Source organism: Crotalus tigris, unplaced genomic scaffold (assembly GCF_016545835.1).
Source record: "Crotalus tigris isolate CLP2741 ecotype Arizona unplaced genomic scaffold, ASM1654583v1 scf7180000017765.3138416, whole genome shotgun sequence".
Lineage (NCBI taxonomy): Eukaryota > Metazoa > Chordata > Lepidosauria > Squamata > Viperidae > Crotalus > Crotalus tigris.
The window spans coordinates 2294526-2313996 of record NW_024096620.1 but is presented as its reverse complement, the minus strand read 5'-3'; positions in this window follow the sequence as shown (position 1 = coordinate 2313996).

The following is a 19471-nucleotide window of genomic DNA, read 5'->3' as shown; positions in this document are numbered from 1 at the left end:
AGGATTGTTTGAACACAGCTTAGATTTCTAACTCAACATTGGCAAAAAAAATTAAAAAAAAACTCAAGACACCTAAATGGTATTTCTGTTGGGTCAGAATAAAATGTGGTCTTCATTCTTACATTCTCAGTAGACCCCAAACTTCAATTTTTAGATTAATTAAATATCAAACAATTTGCTTAATTCCAGTAAAAGAATTAATTTCAGAGTACAATTTTAAATGCAAATATAATAATCTTTAGAGTAAAACAACTAACCTGTGGCTTTCCAGTCATTACTGGATTACCATTTCTAGCCTTGTATATCATTTGCCCTACTTGTTATGTTTGTTATGAATTTTAGTTCAGAACATATAAAGGACTATAGTTTAAATGAAATATGCAAATTCTTCTAGTAGAAAATATTTAACTGTCTTCTTTTCTTTTAACTCTTATCTTTTGATCTGCATCAAATGTTTTGCCACTCGGCCTCTTAATTACCTATTAATCCACATAACCTCTTAATCTAAATAATTTTGTTGCTTTTTCACTTCTGCATTTTTTTATTTCTGCTCTCTGTCTGACCACTTATTTTTGCTGGAATCCTAACATCCTAGTCTACTTCACTTCTTCCATTCCCTTCATTTCTCTGATGTGTATTGTAGAAATATCTTTCATCAGTGCAATATTATACTATGAATATGACCCCTTTCATAAAGAATTATTGATATTATAGAAAAGTTGGAGTTATAGGAGCTTCCCTGATCTAGTTAACCTCCAGATGTTAGACCACAACTCCAAGAATTCTCAATTGCAAGTTATCAGTTATGGCCAGTTTAATTCCTGGGTGGTACATCTGCTACCTTTGAGGAAATGTCATTTTGTTACATAAATATTTGATTTTTTAATAAACATCCCAAGGACCCTTGGCAGGAGCTTTGGTTGTAAATGAGTACCTACTTTGAAAAGCATGCAGTGTAAACATCTTATTCAGTCTGAAAATATTTTTGGGGGAAGGCCAGAAATGGTGTGGTATTTATTTATTTTCAGGTATTTAAATACTATCAGACCTCAAATGAAACATATTTAAAATTGTGTGTAGCCAGGAGATTGGATGGGTCTATGGACTTCTTCAGCGTAGCCTATAGTTGTAGATATTTTAAATTAACATTCTATACATGTTATTCAGAAACAACTAAAGTATACAATGCTATTAAAAAAATAAGCACTGTGGTGTTTAATGAAATTTAAGAATTTAGGAACGTATGCTCCTTTCCTTTGTACAATCGTTCTCGTCATCCAGTTGTCTGATGTTTTTAACTTTTGTTCACAAAGTTACTTCATTCAGTTTCAGGCTGCACTGCCTGACAGAATTTGAACTAGGAATCTCCATTCCTAAGGCTAGGAACAAATATAGACTGTATTAGAATCTGTAAAATTGTTGAAGCACAAAAGGAATTACAAAATAATTAATTTTCAAAATATACTATTGCAGGGAACCTGTTTTGTTCTGGCTAGGCCCATGAAACCTATTGTTGAAGGAAAAGTCTTCATCGTGGTTCAGCCCAAGCCATGAATAAACAACATGGTGACTGCTTTAGAAAGAAGGTTGAAGTTTATTGAAGAGGAGAGCCAGACAGAAAGATGGCTCTGGAAGAAAAAGAGAGAGCACATCTAAGGAGTGGGTTTTTATACCCTCTGGAGCTTTTGTTTGGAGTTGTTTCCTGTTCCTGTTTGAGGCTTTGTATTTCTGGTGTTATGTATTCTGACCTGAGTCTGGGTGTGTGTTATGTCCTGGGCCTGTGATTGACAGAGCAGGTGCAGGAAGCTGCAGAGAGACCCAGGCAGACCACGTGGCTGCCCGGGCCAGACATGCTGTCTCAAGCCTATTGTGCACGCGCAAAGCAGGAAAATACGTTTCATTTATTGGCTGACGCTGTTCCCTGCAAAAAGGTATAAAAGGGATCCACGCCATTTTATGTTTTTCTGTTGAAGCTTGAATAAAGAAGCAACTGTTGTTACACCTGCCTCGTCTCAATGCCTTACCAACGCACAGAACAGAACAATGTGCCCTTTGGCATCTGTGGATTAATCCTATTATGTCCTGTCTTAGAGTTTGGGTGGGGTATGTAGATTTTAGGTATCTTTGTCTTCTTAGCTGGGGGCCTACAATCTTCCTGAATTATTTACATCTACAGAGCTGGTTTCTGCTTGGAGGAGGGAGACTTGGGGCTTATTAAAAAAACTGGGTATGCTTTTCTGCCTCTTTCATATTTTCTTCCCTGGGGGGGGGGCTGACTTCCCACAAATCTCCCCTTTGTGCTATAAGCGTGTGAATGACACACTTACTGGCACAAGATTAAAATTGATCTGGTCAGGGAAACTTAGTAAACAAGCTTTTAAACTGTTAAGCCACAAAAAAAAAAGAAAAAGACACTAATAGAGGCAGCAGAAAAAGATCTCTGCAGTGGCTCCAAAAGCAGAGCTTCCAACCCATAAAGGTCTAGAAGTCAGGGCAAAGGTTCTGTTAGATGAAAAAGAAATTTATAGTGTCCAATATTCTGTGCCAATCATTTTTAAATGTTGGATGTCATTTTGAGCTTCCAATTCTTCACAGCCATAGTTTGCCACAATACATAACCACTGGCTGCCCATTTCCTAGGGCTGTTTCCTGCCTTAGCTCTTAGTTCAGTGCATCCAGGTTTGTAATGTCCAATTGAGGTTAGCTGGTATGCAAGCTAGGCTATTAAATTTTCTTAAATTGCACATAGTGAGCCCTAGGACTCCCAATCTGAGTCCACCAGTGCAAGATATTAAGGGGTCAGGTTTGGAGATCTGTTTCCTGCTACTTCCCTAGTCAGGGCATATGAATTGCAAATCACCTGAGGGGGCCTGGTTCCCTCCCCCTTGGAATTTTGCTGGAAGCTATTCCTACAAAGTTTTAATGACACTAGGCAAGAATCAGGCTGGAGCTTTACTGAAGGTAGGTGAAAGAGATAGTCTCAATGTGGTTATGAATGGTGTGTGTGTGTGTGTGTGTGTGTGTGTGTGTGTGTGTGCGTGCGTGCATGCTACTAATACAAAACAGGCAATACAAACATTCTGGATAAATTTTCCTCCCACCAGAAAAAATCCAAGGTGTTCAGGACTTGCTGTGCCAACTATTCCCAAATGCCATCTCTCCATAAATACATTCAACTGCTTAATTACAGCATAAATGGGGCAAGAAAGAAAACCTTACAGTGAGTTTCCATCCTCCCCCCATAGTCTTCCTAGTTTTCTTCTGAGGCTTCCTGTGGGGACCAATGGCTCCAGGACTTCTTCCTTCCTCTGCAGCTTTCACAGGCATCTGGGGGAATGGTAGAACTTGGGAAGATCTGTTCCACTCAGATTGCATGGTGGCTTTTTAGTGGATGGCTGGATTCAAAACCCAATTTCATGGCTCAAATGGATGGAGGCAGCATCTGGTTCAGTGTGATCTGCTTCTAAAAGGTTGTTGAGTCACCTATGCAGGGTTGAAAGACATGAGAACAAGGTCTCCTCCCCCCTTTCTGGGTGGATTCTCCCAGGATAGGCAGACAACAGCATGGAGAACAGAGGATAAGAAAAGGAAAAGTAGATGGGGGGGGGGGTAGCTTGCAGGCAGAGTTTGAAAAGGCATTAATACTGCAGTGGTTAAAAAACCAGATAGGCAGACAAAATGATGACATTACAGATGAGGACAAAAGAAAGGCTGGATTCTGGTAAGAGAACAAAAATAAAAGGTCTCACTTCTGAACTGAAAATTTGTAACTTGTTAGAGAGGATTTGTAACTTGAAAAATGCTGGTCATGTTTCAGGGAAAGGGTAGACAGATAAAACCCATTTACAACACATACAGAAAATGCAAGAGTGAAACTTTTCCAGCAGATGAACTTAAATCATTCCCTCCTGGTAATATTGGGCTGTTCTTAAGAATACAGAGAGAGAAAGGGGAGGAGGCAAACAGAGTGAGGATATTTTCCTTTTGGTGGCTTATTTTAAGTAGATTTTCTAGTTGCTTTTTCTTTGGATTAGAGATAATTAACAGTCACATTTACTTCACACACAAAGACTTTGATACACATGTACACACAAAGACAAGGAAAAGAGAACAGAAAAGGAAAACAGAAGTCTTAATTTTACACATCCTGGTCATTCCCACCATAAATCTCAGTTTAACTCAAATTAGGGAAGGCACAAATCTTAAACATACCATGTGGTTGCAGAGAGAGAGAGAGAGAGAGAGAGAGGGAGGGAGAGAGAGAATCACTATTCTTATATTTTAATTTCCCTTGAAGTACCTTTATTTAGCCAAATTGGTTTCCTAGCAAAGCCTGAGCAAAATCCTTTTTTATATATAGTTTCTCTACCTATCTCTTTTTCATACCTGCTTGAATAGGTAGCTGATTCCTGTCCCAGGCCTCAAGCAAGCTTTTACTGGGGAGCTTATCTCGACCCTTGAACTAGAACATCCCATGATTCCCTTATTCCTTATGCAGGGGTTCACTCCGGTTCTATCGGGTCCAGTGCATTGAAGCCTCCCAGTGAAACTTCCGCCTACCACCATGGTTTTGGATCAAAAAGGGACACATGGAGGACTCTGGAACCCTCACAGAGTACTGGACACTCATTTAAGGATCTTTTGGTTTCAGACCAAAAAGGAGTTTGTCGAGGACTCTTCTGCTTCCCTGCAGAAGGTATGGGATGCTCTCTTACTGGCTTTACCTTCACTTTTCACCACCACTGTTTGTGGACTTCAAATGCTTGCTTTCCAAAGGTAAGGGGTGCTCCTAGCCTGGGGCTTAATTTCCTAACTTGGGGCTTTGCTTACAGGGCCTTACCAGCTAGTTGCCCAAATCCAATTCTTTCATTCACTCATTCCATTCCATTTTCACACAGCCTCTCCCTTTTCCCTAACAAAAGGTCCTGTGCTTTGGCCAAACCCCCATGATTTCCAGGGTCTGCGACTTGAACAGTTCTTTTCTGTGGTTAGGAAAGGCCAGAGGGAGCAAAATCCAATTGTGAATGGGAAAGGGGTCTTCTCACTCACTCACACACAAAGAGAGACATACACACATTTCTCTCACTTCCCTGGGCTTTAAAATTAAATTTTAGAGGTGCTCACTTTCACCTTCTTTCCAAAGCAGCCCTTGAGCTCAAACCCAAAACTCCTTTTACTACCCTGGCTCTATATGGGCAGGGCCTGTGAAATCCATCCACAAACACAAGGGGTCTGCTGCTGGCAAGATGGGGCTTAGTAGACTCAGCCCATTGGAGAGGTTAGCTTGGAGTGCCACCTGGGTCACCAAATTGTTGAAGGAAAAGTCTTTATCATGGTTCAGTCCAAGCCAGGAATAAACAACATGGCGACTGCTTTAGAAAGAAAGTTGGAGTTTATTGAAGAGGAGAGCCAGACAGAAAGATGGCTCTGGGAGAAAAGAGGGAGTGGGTTTTTATATACCCTCTGGACCCTTTTGTTTGGAGTTGTTCCTGTGGCATGAATTTTGACCTGATTCTGAGTGTGCCCTTTGGTATCTGTGGGTTAATCCTATTATGTCTTGTCTTAGAGTTTGGGTGGGGTATGTACAGTAGATGTTAGGTGTCTTATCTTCTTAATCTTCTAGCTGGGGGCTTCCAAACTTCCTGGACTATTTACATCTGCATTTCTATAGAGCTGTTTTCTGCTTGGGGAAGGGAGACTTGGGGCTATTAAGAAAAAACTGGACATGTTTTTCTGTGTCTTTAAGATCCTTTGAGGAAATACATTTTTCTGCCCTTTTAATATTTCCTTCTCTGGGGGGCTGACTTCCCACAGAATGAACAAAGCATCAAAGACAAGGGAGATAAGTAAAGAAGATTTGATATCTGTAAAAAAAAATTGTACCAAAGGGACAGAAATGAAGGAATAGTTCAGACTTACATGTTTTAAATTAAAACTGACTTAAAATAAACACTGGTACCAAATAAGGCCTGCAACAGAAAAGAAACACAAACTTTTAGAATCTTCCTGGTTCAGTCACAAGGAAACCATACTCATGTTCTGGACCCAATTGATGTTTACTATCAGTTACTAATTGATAAATAGTGGTTATCAAAGTGCCCAATGATGCCCTTGCTTAAGTTCTTCCTGGAAAAATAAAGTATCTGAGACTAATTGCACCTTTCTTATTTATACATAAATGGCACAGCTTGCTTTTTATATGTTGATTGTCTCATGCATCTTTCCCATCTTTTAAAGTAACAGTAAAAATTGGCTAACTTTGAACATTCTTAAAATTCAACACACCCTCTTCTTGATCTTTTAATGTCATTTTGTTCTTGTTTTTTTCCCACGTTTCTGTTCCTTTCTTGGGTACACTATTTTGTTATAGCTAAGAAATAGTGGTTAAAAGATTTCCACAGATGAAAGTTGAAACACACCTCCCAGCTGTAAGGAGGGAAAGAAGATAGACTGTGATGTGATCATTCTTTCCATTCAATTTTGTTTATAAGCTACAGCTTTTCTTTCAGACCGCAACGTTCATCTGGCAGCTATTTCTGAGTTAATGAAAAAAAAAAAGTCCTGTTCAAATTCCAATTTGGATCATGTGACAAGTACTTACATGGCTGAGCAGCCATAATTGAGGAGAAAGGGGCTGAACTGAAGGAAGAATGTTGTTTACATGTATTAACACTCTGTAGTTTCTTCGAAATATACAAGAATATGTACAAAACTTCTCTTTTCTAATTGTTAAAGCAGACACATTGTTTTCTAAGCTCATTGACTGTTTCACAAGTTGTTCCAGAATATTTCACTATATCTGTCAGCTGTTTCAGAGATAATTGAGAAGGGCTTCATGAAGTAGTTTTGAGACAAGGAAAAAAATGCAACTACTTTAATGATTTTAAACTTGGTTATTTATTTAGCTTATGACTTATCATATGTGGACTAGCAATATATATAAATATTTCATCTAGATTAATAAAACACAATAAAAAGGTTTAAAAGATTTATGTTCAAATAACAATGTCTAGGCTATCTAACCATTAATAAACCAGCATTTGGTATAAACCAGCATTTATATTAAAAAAATTAGATACTGAACCAATATATGCACTCAGCTTACAACGGTCATGATGTGATCTACAGTTTGATGATGTGGAACCTCATAGTCACACTGAAGGATACTATGTCCCATTTATATAGGGAATCCCAGCAGAGGTTGTGTGAGGTGTGAATCCTATACAGAATTGTCCATTGCTGATGTAGTAGTTCAAAGCCTGGCACCTTTTTTGGTGGAATCATTTATATATGTTCCTATGGCTGAGCATTCAGAAACCCATTTGGCTTTCCATTGGGAATCAATGTTAAAGTTTTTGGGCAGATGTTGTGCAAGTTCCAGTGGGGGCTTAGAGTCTTCTGGCTGATATATGAGGAAGTCGGCATGCATCAGTAGGAGTGAGTTTTTCATTGGTTTTCTGTATTCTCTCTCTAGTGCATCTTGTCTTCATAAAGCTGGCAGTGCTCAGAACAGCAAGCCTGCAAGTCAGAATGGTTTTAATTAATACACTTATAACCTTCCTTGTGTCACTGAGTCTGGCATTTAATTTACTAGAATGGCAGCTGTTAAGCCATACATGGGCACAATATCCTTCTGCACAATAGACTAGGCCTGGTGCTGATGACCTGAGGGTGGCAGCTGAAGTTCCCCATTTAGCTCCACATAATTTCTGCAGTATGTTGTTCCTAGTACTGATTTTTGCCACTATATTTTCTGGCTATATGTGTAGGAGAGAGTTTAAAACTACAGTTTAAAAGTGTTAACATTGCATTTCACATGTTTCAAAGCACTTCATTTGAAGGATTTACACAATTTGTCTTTATAGCAATAGCATTTAGATTTACATACAGTCCTATAGCATTTTACAGCACTCTCTGAGTGATTTATAATGTAAGCATTATTTGCATATTATCCCCGGCAATCTGAGTACTCATTTTAATCAACCTTGAGCCATGTCAGGATCAAACTCTAAGCTATGGGCAATATTGCAATATTGCACTTTAATCACTGTGCCACTAGTAGTTAAATATCCCAAATAATGTCACAATTATATTCATAATTCTTGGGACTATAAAAGAAAAAATTCTTATTAACTATTCAGGACAGTCATAGAATGATGGCAATGTAGTCTTGACCAAAGGTCACCAACCTTTCTCGGTTGGCGGACTCAAGGGAAAGGGAGAGGGAAGCATTTTAAATGTACGCTTGCATGTACATATGCGTACATGTGGGGCTGCAAGCACTTGTGCAATGGAAACGGGGCAGCACTAGTGCCCATGTGATACTCGTTAGCCCTGCCCTGTTCTTGTACAGTGCAGCATCCTGTTTTCACACCCCACAGCATGGCATCCCATTTTTGCACACCATGGCATGGCATGCAGGATTATTATTATTATTATGGATCATCGCACAGTCAGCCAGATGTTCAGACTGGATTTGGCATTTTGTCTACCTATCGAGTCCTTACCCAGGACCTGGGATAGGCAGATGTGGATGTTTGATGGTATTACAGATATCGTCACAGGATGGAAGCAGTTCCTTAGTAAGGCCGCCTTTTGCAATTGACTAATAGCAAATTTGTCAATGCCAGTGGTGTTCAAGTGGTGCTCCAGTTGTTTTGGGATTGCACCCAAGGAGCCTATTACTATTATTATTATTATTATTATTATTATTATTATTATTATTATTATTATTTTCTATTTTATGGGAGTGCATGTAATAGATGTGTATCATTCTCTGCAATGATGATGATGCAGTGAGTAATTATACCTCTAGTAATTGGCTCTGCCTTACTTTAATTCTGGTTCCCACTCACCCTCCAAGCCACTGGTTTGTACCCAACTCTCCTCTGTAGTATTATCTAACACCTTTTGTTGATGAATTCAATGTTAGACTTTACAAAACTACCAAGGAGGGATACAACAGTGAGCATGGTATATCTTCTGAAGGACCACACCAGAATCAATATTACATATTGACAGTGACACTGCAAAAGTGGCCTGGGCAAAGAATTGTTTAGAAGTTACTTGAAACTAAAATGACATAATGCTCTTCAGCTCCCCCAAATTGGAAACAAAGGAGGAAAAGAGCTGAAAATATTTGGCAACTCTCACTTGGGGCAGGTGGGTGATTCTTGGGATTGTCAGAAGAATGCTGGTGGGCTGTGCATTTCCACTACTAGGTTTATCTTTATAAACCAATGAGCCTCGTATGCAATGTTTGTTTTAATACTGTAACATGTAGGCATAGCTTTTTTTAAAATAAAATAATATAGGTAATACTTGGAGTAATATAGTTGCTGGAGACTTGGTTTCATATCCCTATCTGTTATGTGTTTGTACAAGGACTGCTGAATTACAAACAAGGATAGATGACTTCTTTCTCAGACCTACATACATACCCTCATTATATTTCCCAGCCCCCCCCCCAACCCCTCCATTCAAGTGGGTTTCATGACAGGGATGCCCTCAGGGGCCATCAAAACACTCAAGAGATCAATGACCACATGATGAAGCCCCACTTTATTTTATATAGAACAGGGCTTTAACTGCACAGTAACAGTAGTAGCAACATTTAATTTCTTTAACTCACTAGGGATGCCCCTGTTTCCTGATTTGGTGGTGAAAAGGGACACACAAAAACTGTATCATAAGTCTAAACAGCCTTCACATCATTTTAGAACAAAACATTACATCTCCCCCAAAAAGCCACAGCAAAATCCAAATAATGTCATCCTGTTTGGATGATGTGGCTTCCATTCATTTGTATTATTACTCATTCCTGGGCCTTTTCCCCCTCCTCCCAAAGCTGGTTTCCCCAAACTAACTCCAGTGAAAAAATGGGATTAACCGTGTATAGTAACTATGACACTATGACAATGAGATCTTATTAAAGGGTACATGCAGAAATATGTATCTATATGTATAGGATCCAAGAGAGAGGGTGTGTACAGTAAGAGATGTAATTTAAAAGCTAAAGAATGCAGACATAAAGTATTAAATATATTCTTTACAAAGGCAGATGATTCCATTTGCTTTAAGGAGCCCTGATTTCCTTGTGTCCAATGAAATTTCCCAAAAGTATTTGTTCAGATTCCCTCACCCCACCCCTCATGTATTGTCCAGACAAAGTTTCTTGATGTAGAAAGCTGGAAAAGAAAACAGAGCCTCTTGCTATGAACTGTTCATTGGCTCTTGCTTTGCTCTGCTCACTAAGTATCTTGCTTAGGTTGGCTTGGGACTCTGTTTTTCCTGGAAACGTCACTTTGGTTTTCGTCAGCTTTCCAAAACCGCAGTGCACTGAAAATAAATTCCTGCTCCACGCTGTCAGTTCGTTAAAGACGTCCCACTCTAGAGATCTTCAATTCTTCAGGCTTTTAGAGCTCCACCTGATTTCTGCTGGATTAAATTTGTTCCTCAGATTTAAAGGTAGCTCTTCATGGGACTTTTGCAGCATAAACATTTCAATCACTTAGCAGAGCTAAGTATTTGGCAAGAGGAGGAGAAGACAGTAAATAGCTGAATGGCAAAAATGTAGTTGTAAATTTAATAAAGGGAAAAACATGAAAGACAGTAAAAGGTCTTTTTCACAACTTGGGAGCTTAAAGATCCTATGTCAGGAAAGATGTTGCTCTACCAGTGATCATAGTTTAGATATGTTAGACATATATATATGTGGCTAAAGTATAGCCACTAACATCTGTTTCTGTTTTAAGCTATAATTCAATCTGATGTCTATTCAAAACTCAGCAGTCTTCCAGCAATGCATTTTCAGATATTCTAAAGAACCAGACCTCTTTAATGCCTTGAGCTATTCCAAGCGTAGTTCCAAATTCACAATGCTTGTTACTAGTACTCTAAACTCTAACTGAAGCATCCAATATTCCATTATTTTGCCCAAACTTCAAACCAAAAAGTTTGTTCTGTTTCATGTTGTTTTGAATGTTCAACTAGAGGGAATAATAGAATTTTGAAATAAGTCTTTTACTCCTTTTTTAAAAATCACAAATCACAAAATTATGACATGGTTGTACTCTGTATTGAGTGTTATTTACCATCCCAGCAAGAAAAAATTTCCAAGAAGGTGATTTTTAAATAAGACTAAATATTTGTAAAATATTTTAATAGAAAATAATAAATAGAACAGGTATGCAGAAATAGAATTTTTACAATCTGCTTTAATTAAAAAAATATTTAATTTTAAAAATTATGTTATCATCTTGGCCATTTTTTTTTTTTTTTTGGTAGGTTGAATGGGTTGGTAGATAACTTTCAGTATGGATTACTCTCCTCCTCCTGTCATCTATTGTCCTACTTAGGATGAAAAATGAAGAGGCATATTCTTGAATTTCTATTATTCCCAATGATAGAAAAATCACAAGGATATGTTCTTACTAAAGTTGTTTTGCTCTAAACTCAAGCATGCCACTACTTTATACTTTTCTTGAATACACATTCAATTCAATTGCCTATATGTGCCAAACAATAGTTCTACGCTTCTATGGCAAAGTGTGATGTCATGAGTATCTTTGTAACTAAGTATGTGTGCACACCTCAAAAATATATATTTAGTTAGAAAAGATGTTAAGAAAACATGTAGAATTATTTTTATTAGGTATAATATCAGAAAAATATGATAAAGAAAATATATATTTGACGTTACATGTATTAACAATAGCAAGAATTGTATTTGCCCAGCACTAGAAAAATGAAGAAATATCATCTGAAGAAGAGATAATCAAGAAAATATTGGACTGTGCAGAAATGGACAGACTGACATTGAAAATTAAAGAAAAAGAAGAGGCAGAATATTTCTTAATATGGGATGTAATTTATCAATGGCTAGAGATTAGGATTTTAATGTATACTATTAAGCAAATTGGACCCAGGCAACACATTGTTTACTAAGCACTTATGAATTGTAAATATAGAAAATCAATAAAAATATTATTTTAAAAAGTATGTGTCCACACTTAAATATATTCAAGTTTCAAGTCAGTTAAGTTATCAATTAGGAATGTTCTCATTATAGCAGATTCCTATAATGATATTAAAAAACAAAGACAAGAAACAGAAAGTGTAAGTTATTCCTAATTCCTATTCTTTACATTATTTACATCATTCAGGCCATAATTTTTAGGCCCTTTTTGCAAAATAAGATGCCTAAATTCCTTTCATATTACAGAAAATGCATGATTACATCCATATTATTCCAAAAAGTAATTCAAATTATGATTTTATGGACAAAGTTAAAATATATTTTATCCTTAATCTTTAAACTTAATTATTGACCTTAAGCTCAAATCAAAGAGTATATATATTCAATGAATAACTTAAAAACAGTACAATGTAATTCCATTATATTCTATAACAACATATATTTAACTTTTCTTTGGGAGATGTCCATCAAAAGTTTTTTAGAATGCCCACAAACTTCTATCCATTATTGCCAGATTAACTGGAAATTTCAGAAGACATTATTCTCAATTCACATGTAGGGTCTCCACTGAAGGCAATGGAACAAAAGCCAAATTGAAGAATATCAGAAAATAATGACAAGATGTCCTATTTTCTTAAAGAGAAGTTTTAAAGATATTTGAATTGCACTTCTAGACACAAATGTGCAAGGTACTCATGTATGATTTATGTCATATGTATCTGAAACTAATCTGCACGTCTGCATCCTTCTTTATAAGGTTATGTCAACGGTGGAAATATTTTATTCTTGGTCTTGAGAAAGAGATAGAACCAATGATCCTTTTAGTTCATAAATATAGATCTCAGGCTCAGGACAATACTTGATGGCTAAGAAGGAAAATGGAACAGAAGGTGTAGTTTTTCTTTTTCTTTCTTTCTTTTTTTTTCTTTTTCTGTTTTGTGGAGAGTTTTTGAGACGGCAGCAATGGTGCCACATAGCTAGCTGCCTGGAAAGAAGCCAGGCCAAATTCTGCAAGCACCTCCCAGAGCAGACGTGGCTAAGCTGAACAATTCCAGAACACATGCTTAGTGATGAAAAGAAACTACCAGTGACTTTGCCACACACCCTTTCACTCTGGCACACTTTGCTGTACTTATTAGTTTCAGTAAAATATCTATTTTTATCTCAGTAAAAGAGAATATCTGCAGCTCACGGCTAAACAGTGGGGGTCCTTGGTGCTCTCTGAGCTTGGTTGCTTATTTGCAAACATTTCATTATCAGAATAAGAAACATCTTTAGTACTAGAAGGGAATGGAGTCTGTTTATATAGTTGCCCCATCTTGCCAATGTTGTGGGGGGAGGGTTGTTTTCTCCCTGATAGTTCCTTGATTAGGCTATTGTTTGATTGTTGGCTGAGTTGGTAGGACCAACAACAACACAAGCTACATATAAATAGTGAGCAGACCCCACTCTCATCCAACACTGAACATCTATTTATCAGAAATAGAGATGTTGGTAGCCCAAAACATAAAGTCTTCCTCAATTAATTCTTAGCTGGACATTAATCTTGATAAAATAAGCTAAAATTTATCCTTTGGGGTAAAATCACACATTATATTAAATAAGAAATAAATCATATTAGGACAACATCATGTCGGAACCAGCCAACCAATCCCAGGAAAGGACATGGACACTTTAAAGAATTGCAGAAAGGTGCCACTTTTAACTTTGACATGTTCCAAATGACCTTTTAAGAGGAAATCTGACAAGCTCAGTTGTTCAGTTTCATTTTCAGCCTGAGTTGTCAGGTGTAACCAGTCAAACTCACAGGTGAAAAGTTTAATCTAGTTACTTTATTGTTCTATTGCCTATTTCACATGAATCTTTCCAGACTGGCAATTTGCCCCTGGAAAAGACTAGATAAGGTTCAATGGCATTCAAAGGGGATTGATCAGACTTTGCTCTCTTCTGTCTACCTACCGATCCCAGACTAATTCCCCACTTGATCCTTCAACTTGATTGGGAAAGTCTCTCTCCAATATTAAGGTATTTATTATTTTACACCTACTGTAATTACATTTACCGTTGAATGTTTGTAGCTTTAGAAATGTCAGGATTAACATTTTTATTTTTTAAATGATATTCTCAATTAGCATTTCTGTTCCTCAATTCCTCAAATTTTTGCCAAGTCCAAAACCCAGTGAACTCAAAGAGAACACCATGACCTAATTTGTCTTAACCTCTTTCCTGCTGTTCTTCCAGATGAGGGACAGGACAGTGCATAAATTTTATCCAACCAGTGTCCTATCCTTGTTTTATAAATTGGTCACAGGATAGAAAAATCTTCAGGACCAGAATGCTAAATCTGTTTTTGGGGGGGAAATGGCTGGTTTGGGTCTAGAACAGGGTTCTGCAACCTTGACAACTTTAAGACTTGTGGACTTCAGTTCCCAGCTCCCATTGCTTATTTCTGTTGCTACTTCTCCAAGTATATGTACTGTATATTTATTGTAATGCTTTTATATTACATACACACAGAGACACACACATGCACACATACATTACACTTGATATTTTTTCAAAACTTAATTAGATAGTAATATTGTATAGGTATTCCTCAACTTACAATCATTCATTTAGTAACTGTTTGAAGTTCAAACAGCATTGGAAAAAGTGATTTACAAACAGTATCTGCACTTATGGCCCATCTAAACTTGGGCACTTGTAATAATGGTAGTGTGTCATGTGATCATGATTTGCCACTTTCCTCGCTGGTTTCTAACAAGCAAATCAGGCTTCATTTAACAAAAAACAGAATACATTTAACAACTTTGGCAAAAAAAGGTAATAAAATCAGGTGTCATTCACTTAACAGCCACCTTGCTTAGCAATGGAAATTCTGGTCTCAATTGTGGTCATAAATTGAAGACCACCTGTATGTAATCTAAATATATTGTTATGTATACATACAATATTACCAAATAGTTAGGTTTTGAAAAGTTGTCAACTGAGACTAGAATCCTATTTGTTGCGAAACATGTCATAGCATGTATGTGCCTTTCTGACCTACCCCCCCTTTTTTGCTTTTTAATGTTACTTTTTATTAGAAGTAAAAATTATTATTATGTTTTCCTCTGCTGAATTCTTTCAGAAAAATTGTTTCTTCTTTTTTAATGCAGATTTCTAGACGTACAAAAGTCTGTATGGAAAATCAGCTTTACTGGAAATTTCCTCAAGATAACATTATCTTGATACCATACATTGGTTTTCATTGAATTCTAGTGTGTAACCAGAGAAATGTCATTTACCCAATGTGAATGTTAGAATTCATGCAGAATTTATTTTTTGGTAACTAACTTTTTTATTTTTAGTCTGAGTTGTGAATTAGCTAATGCACAATATTTTCCATCATTTGACTGTCTTCACAATATATACTGTAGGCCATGGACTTGTCAGAGAACTGACAACAATAGTAAGTAAAACATCATCCAAGTATTAAAAATGAATTAAATATCCAAAATTTACACAAATCAAAAGTAAGAAATAGAGATAGTCATTTATGAGCTAAGATCAGCTAGAACAGGTTTGCTAGCTGGGAATTCTAGGACCTAAAGCCCACAAATCTTAAAGTTGCTGAGGTTGAGAGACATGGGCTAGTTTAACAGAATGATGTCTGAATTAAGAATTTCCCTGAATTAAGTTCATAAAACAAACACAGAAAATTGATTTTTCCAGAATCAAAGTCCTATCCTTCATGATCACCTGCTAGATCTCAATTATTAAAGATTGTAGAAGAACAAGGTGAATGGATCTAACTTGTCTACTTTATCTGACACTCAAGTGATAAAAGTAGCAATGACACATAATTACATTGTTTATCAATGAGGACCACCTGCAGCCATCTAACCTGCAGAGGAAGATGTATGTTCTTTTCAAGGTTCATTATTGAGATTTTAAAAATGTTAGAGACTTGGGACTAATTTCAGGCCAGTGTGCTCATTTTGGATCACGCTCATATCCACAATCGCCTGCCCCAACTGGTATCCTCCAGAATGTTGAGTAGAGATTCCATCATACACAGTAGATACAGAAGCACAGTGATAAATATTTGGCAGGGCAAATTCAATAGTACTTCAGGTTATATATAATTTCATGGCATGATCATTAAACTGTCATGAACCAAACATATGATAGACATTACTCTTTAGAAACTGGTGTTTGTTTTTGCACCTATTTTGAGTTCATTTATTGAACCAAAAATAAAGTTGCATTAGATTTACATAAGGATTTGAACTTGTAAATGCTGTGTATCCTATAGTCTTATTTGCATGTTTATCTGGTAGCCAATCCAACATTTAGGATTTAACTTGCACAATTTGTACAGTGTATTTCAACTTATATTAGTGGAAGCAATCTGATTTTTATTGCCAACAACTGAGACGGAACCGGGAAATATGAGAGTCAGGAAGTGCAACCAATAAAAGTTCAGCTGGGACAGCACAATCTTAAAAAAAAATATCTGGAATATGACAAAATCCATGATTTCAGACTTGGGGGCTCTGAAACCAACTGTACAAAGTGTTTTCCCCCTATCCAGCACAAAGAAAAAAATGGAGTCCCTGGCAAGCTGAGACATTCACTCCATGCTGCAATTCTTCAATTATTTCTCCTTCAGGCAGGAAATCCAAATCTATGCACTTTTAAACAAATCTAATTACACTTGAATTCTTACTATCTATATATAAGCCTAGAAAGTATCCACAATGGACAAATTAACAAAAGAGATAAAAGAAAACACAGAGTACTATCTAATATGGAACAAGTGGTATGACTGGTTGGAGACTAGAAATAATAGAGGAGAATAAATGTGGAAAGGTTAAAAGTGGAAAATGTGTGTATAATAATGTATAGTAATAATAATATGTATTATTCTTAGTATGAAGTATAGTATGAAGGAAGAAAAATGCAAATAAGAAACAACGGGACAATAAGGACAAATATATCTAAAGAAGAATAAGGATGGAAAATGTAAATAATAGAAGATTACTGTTACGAAATTGCTGTTAAAAAAAAGGAGGAGTATACACTGTGTGTGTATGTGTGTTATGTTTTGTTTTGTTTTGTTGGTTTAAAAAATAAAAAATAAAAAAGAAAGTATCCAGTTCAGTTCCTATAGGGAACTCTGTAGCTAAAGTAGTTTGTTGTTGTTGTTGTTTTAAAAAGGGAGCATTTACATATTCAAATGAATTATTTTTTCCTCAGTCTTACACTTTGCCCACAGTACAATACATTTTATGTGTAAATGTGGATGCACAACTCAGTTATAATGTAAAATAGTGTCTCTCAACCTTGGCAATTTTAAAATGCCATTTTGGGGCTCAGGGTATCTGAGGAACTGCCTCACCCTGATGGGACTACCTGCCCTACATATTCCAGCAGAAAAGACCCTACTTCGGATCCTATTGACCAAAATATTTAGGCTAGTGAGTCCAGGAGAAGGGCCTGGTCCTTTCCCTCTGGAATATTCATCTGCTGCAGGTGAGATCTGCCCCACACTCCTGCATTCCAGAAGAGCCTAAAAACTTGGCCTGCCCAATAAGAGCCTGCTACATTGGGGGTGGCTGTCTGGGTAGAGAAGATTCTTATTTCCAGGCCACCCATCATCTTGGTTTTAACTAGATAGGATGGGACTCTAATGTCTGGAATTCCAAACCATTATAAACAGCAACAGGAATTGTGGAGTTGTAGCCCAGAATTCTACACCACAGTATCAATTTGCAACATCCTATAATCGTGTCAAGTATCTGAAGCACCGTATGATCAGACCTGGAAGGCAGGCATTTAGAAATCAAATCCCTTTCATTTCATGCTCCTTTTAACTTCCCATGATACCACACACTCTCTGACAATTACAAATTATATTCATTTGCTCTGTGTAGTCCTAACTTTTTACAGGTGTTAATAACAAGATACAGGTTATTTACAACAATTCATTTAGTGACTATTCGAAGTCACAACAGCATTGAAAAGGGTCACACTTATGACCCTTTTTAGCATCCCCGTGGTCATGTGATCAAAATTCAGATGCTTGGCAACTGACTTATATTTATGACAATGACAGTGTCCCAGGGTTACGGGATCACCTTTTGTGACCTTCTGACAATAGGAAACCAGATTCATTTAGTAACCATGTTACTAACTTAACTGCAGTGATTCACTTGACAACTGTGGCAAGAAAGATAGTAAAATGAGGCAAAATTTACTTAACAACTGTTGCCATAATAACCACAAATCTTGTCCTGGTGTCTAAGTGAATGACTTGAAATATGAGGGAAAATATAATAATGTGAAGGATTGTCATTCATATTTACCATGCATTGTGTGATTGCGTTCATGACCCTTTACACATAAGGAAGGAACCATTATTTTCATGACCTATTCTGAACTTCCCTAGTTCAAATGACGTGACTCAGAATACTGATTAAATCTGACTCTGCTTTTTAAATGAATCAACCCAAAAGACAAACCTTCTTTCCCCACAAAGAACAATCTACTGCTTAGAAGTAGTCATCTGAATTTCAGATTAATCAACCTAAGCTAAGCTATATTAGAAGTCACTGTAATGCTTGATAAAATACAAGTGGAAAAATTAATAATTGTTTACATATTAGAGAAAAACAGAAACCAATAAACTTGATAATAGCTTCTTTATCATTATCCTCTAGTGCAGGGGTAGGCAACCCAAAACACTTAAAGAGCCACTTGGACCCGTTTCCCACCAAAAACAAAACACTGGGAGCCGCAAAACCCTTTTGATATCTAAAATGAAGATAACACTGCATATATCCTTTTTTACCTTTATTATAGGTGTGTGTGTGTTTGTGTGTGTGTGTGTGTGTATATGTGTGTATATATGTATATGTATATGTATGTATGAATGTGTATACACACACACACACACACACACACACAGATAAAAAAAGGATATATGCAGTGTTATCTTCATTTTAGATGTCAAAAGGGTCTCTCTCTCTCTCTGTCTCTCTCTCCCTCCCTCTCTATCTGCCCTTGGTCTGCCACTCCTCTTCCCTCCCCCCCGCTCTCTTTCTTTCTTTCTTTCTCTCGCTCTCTCTCTCTCTCTCCCTCTCTTTCTCTCTTTCTCCCCCCCCCTCCTATCTGCTGCTCACCTGGCAAGCTTCAAACTGTTGTCCAACAAGCAACCTCGTCTCTTTTATGACTCATGGACTTCAACTCCCAGAATTCCTGAGTCAGCCTAGCTGGGCTAGCTAGCTCTCTCCTGCCCTTCCTGCTTCCTGCTTCCTTCAGAGACGCAGCAAAGGGAGGAGCTCCGCCCAGTAAGCTTTTCAGCTCCTCGGAGAATACTGTGAGTGCACTCTCTTTTACACATACACACAGACACAGACACACACACACACACACACACACACACACACACACACACAAAAACACAAATACACACACACACACACACACAGAGAGAGAGAGAAGCAGGGA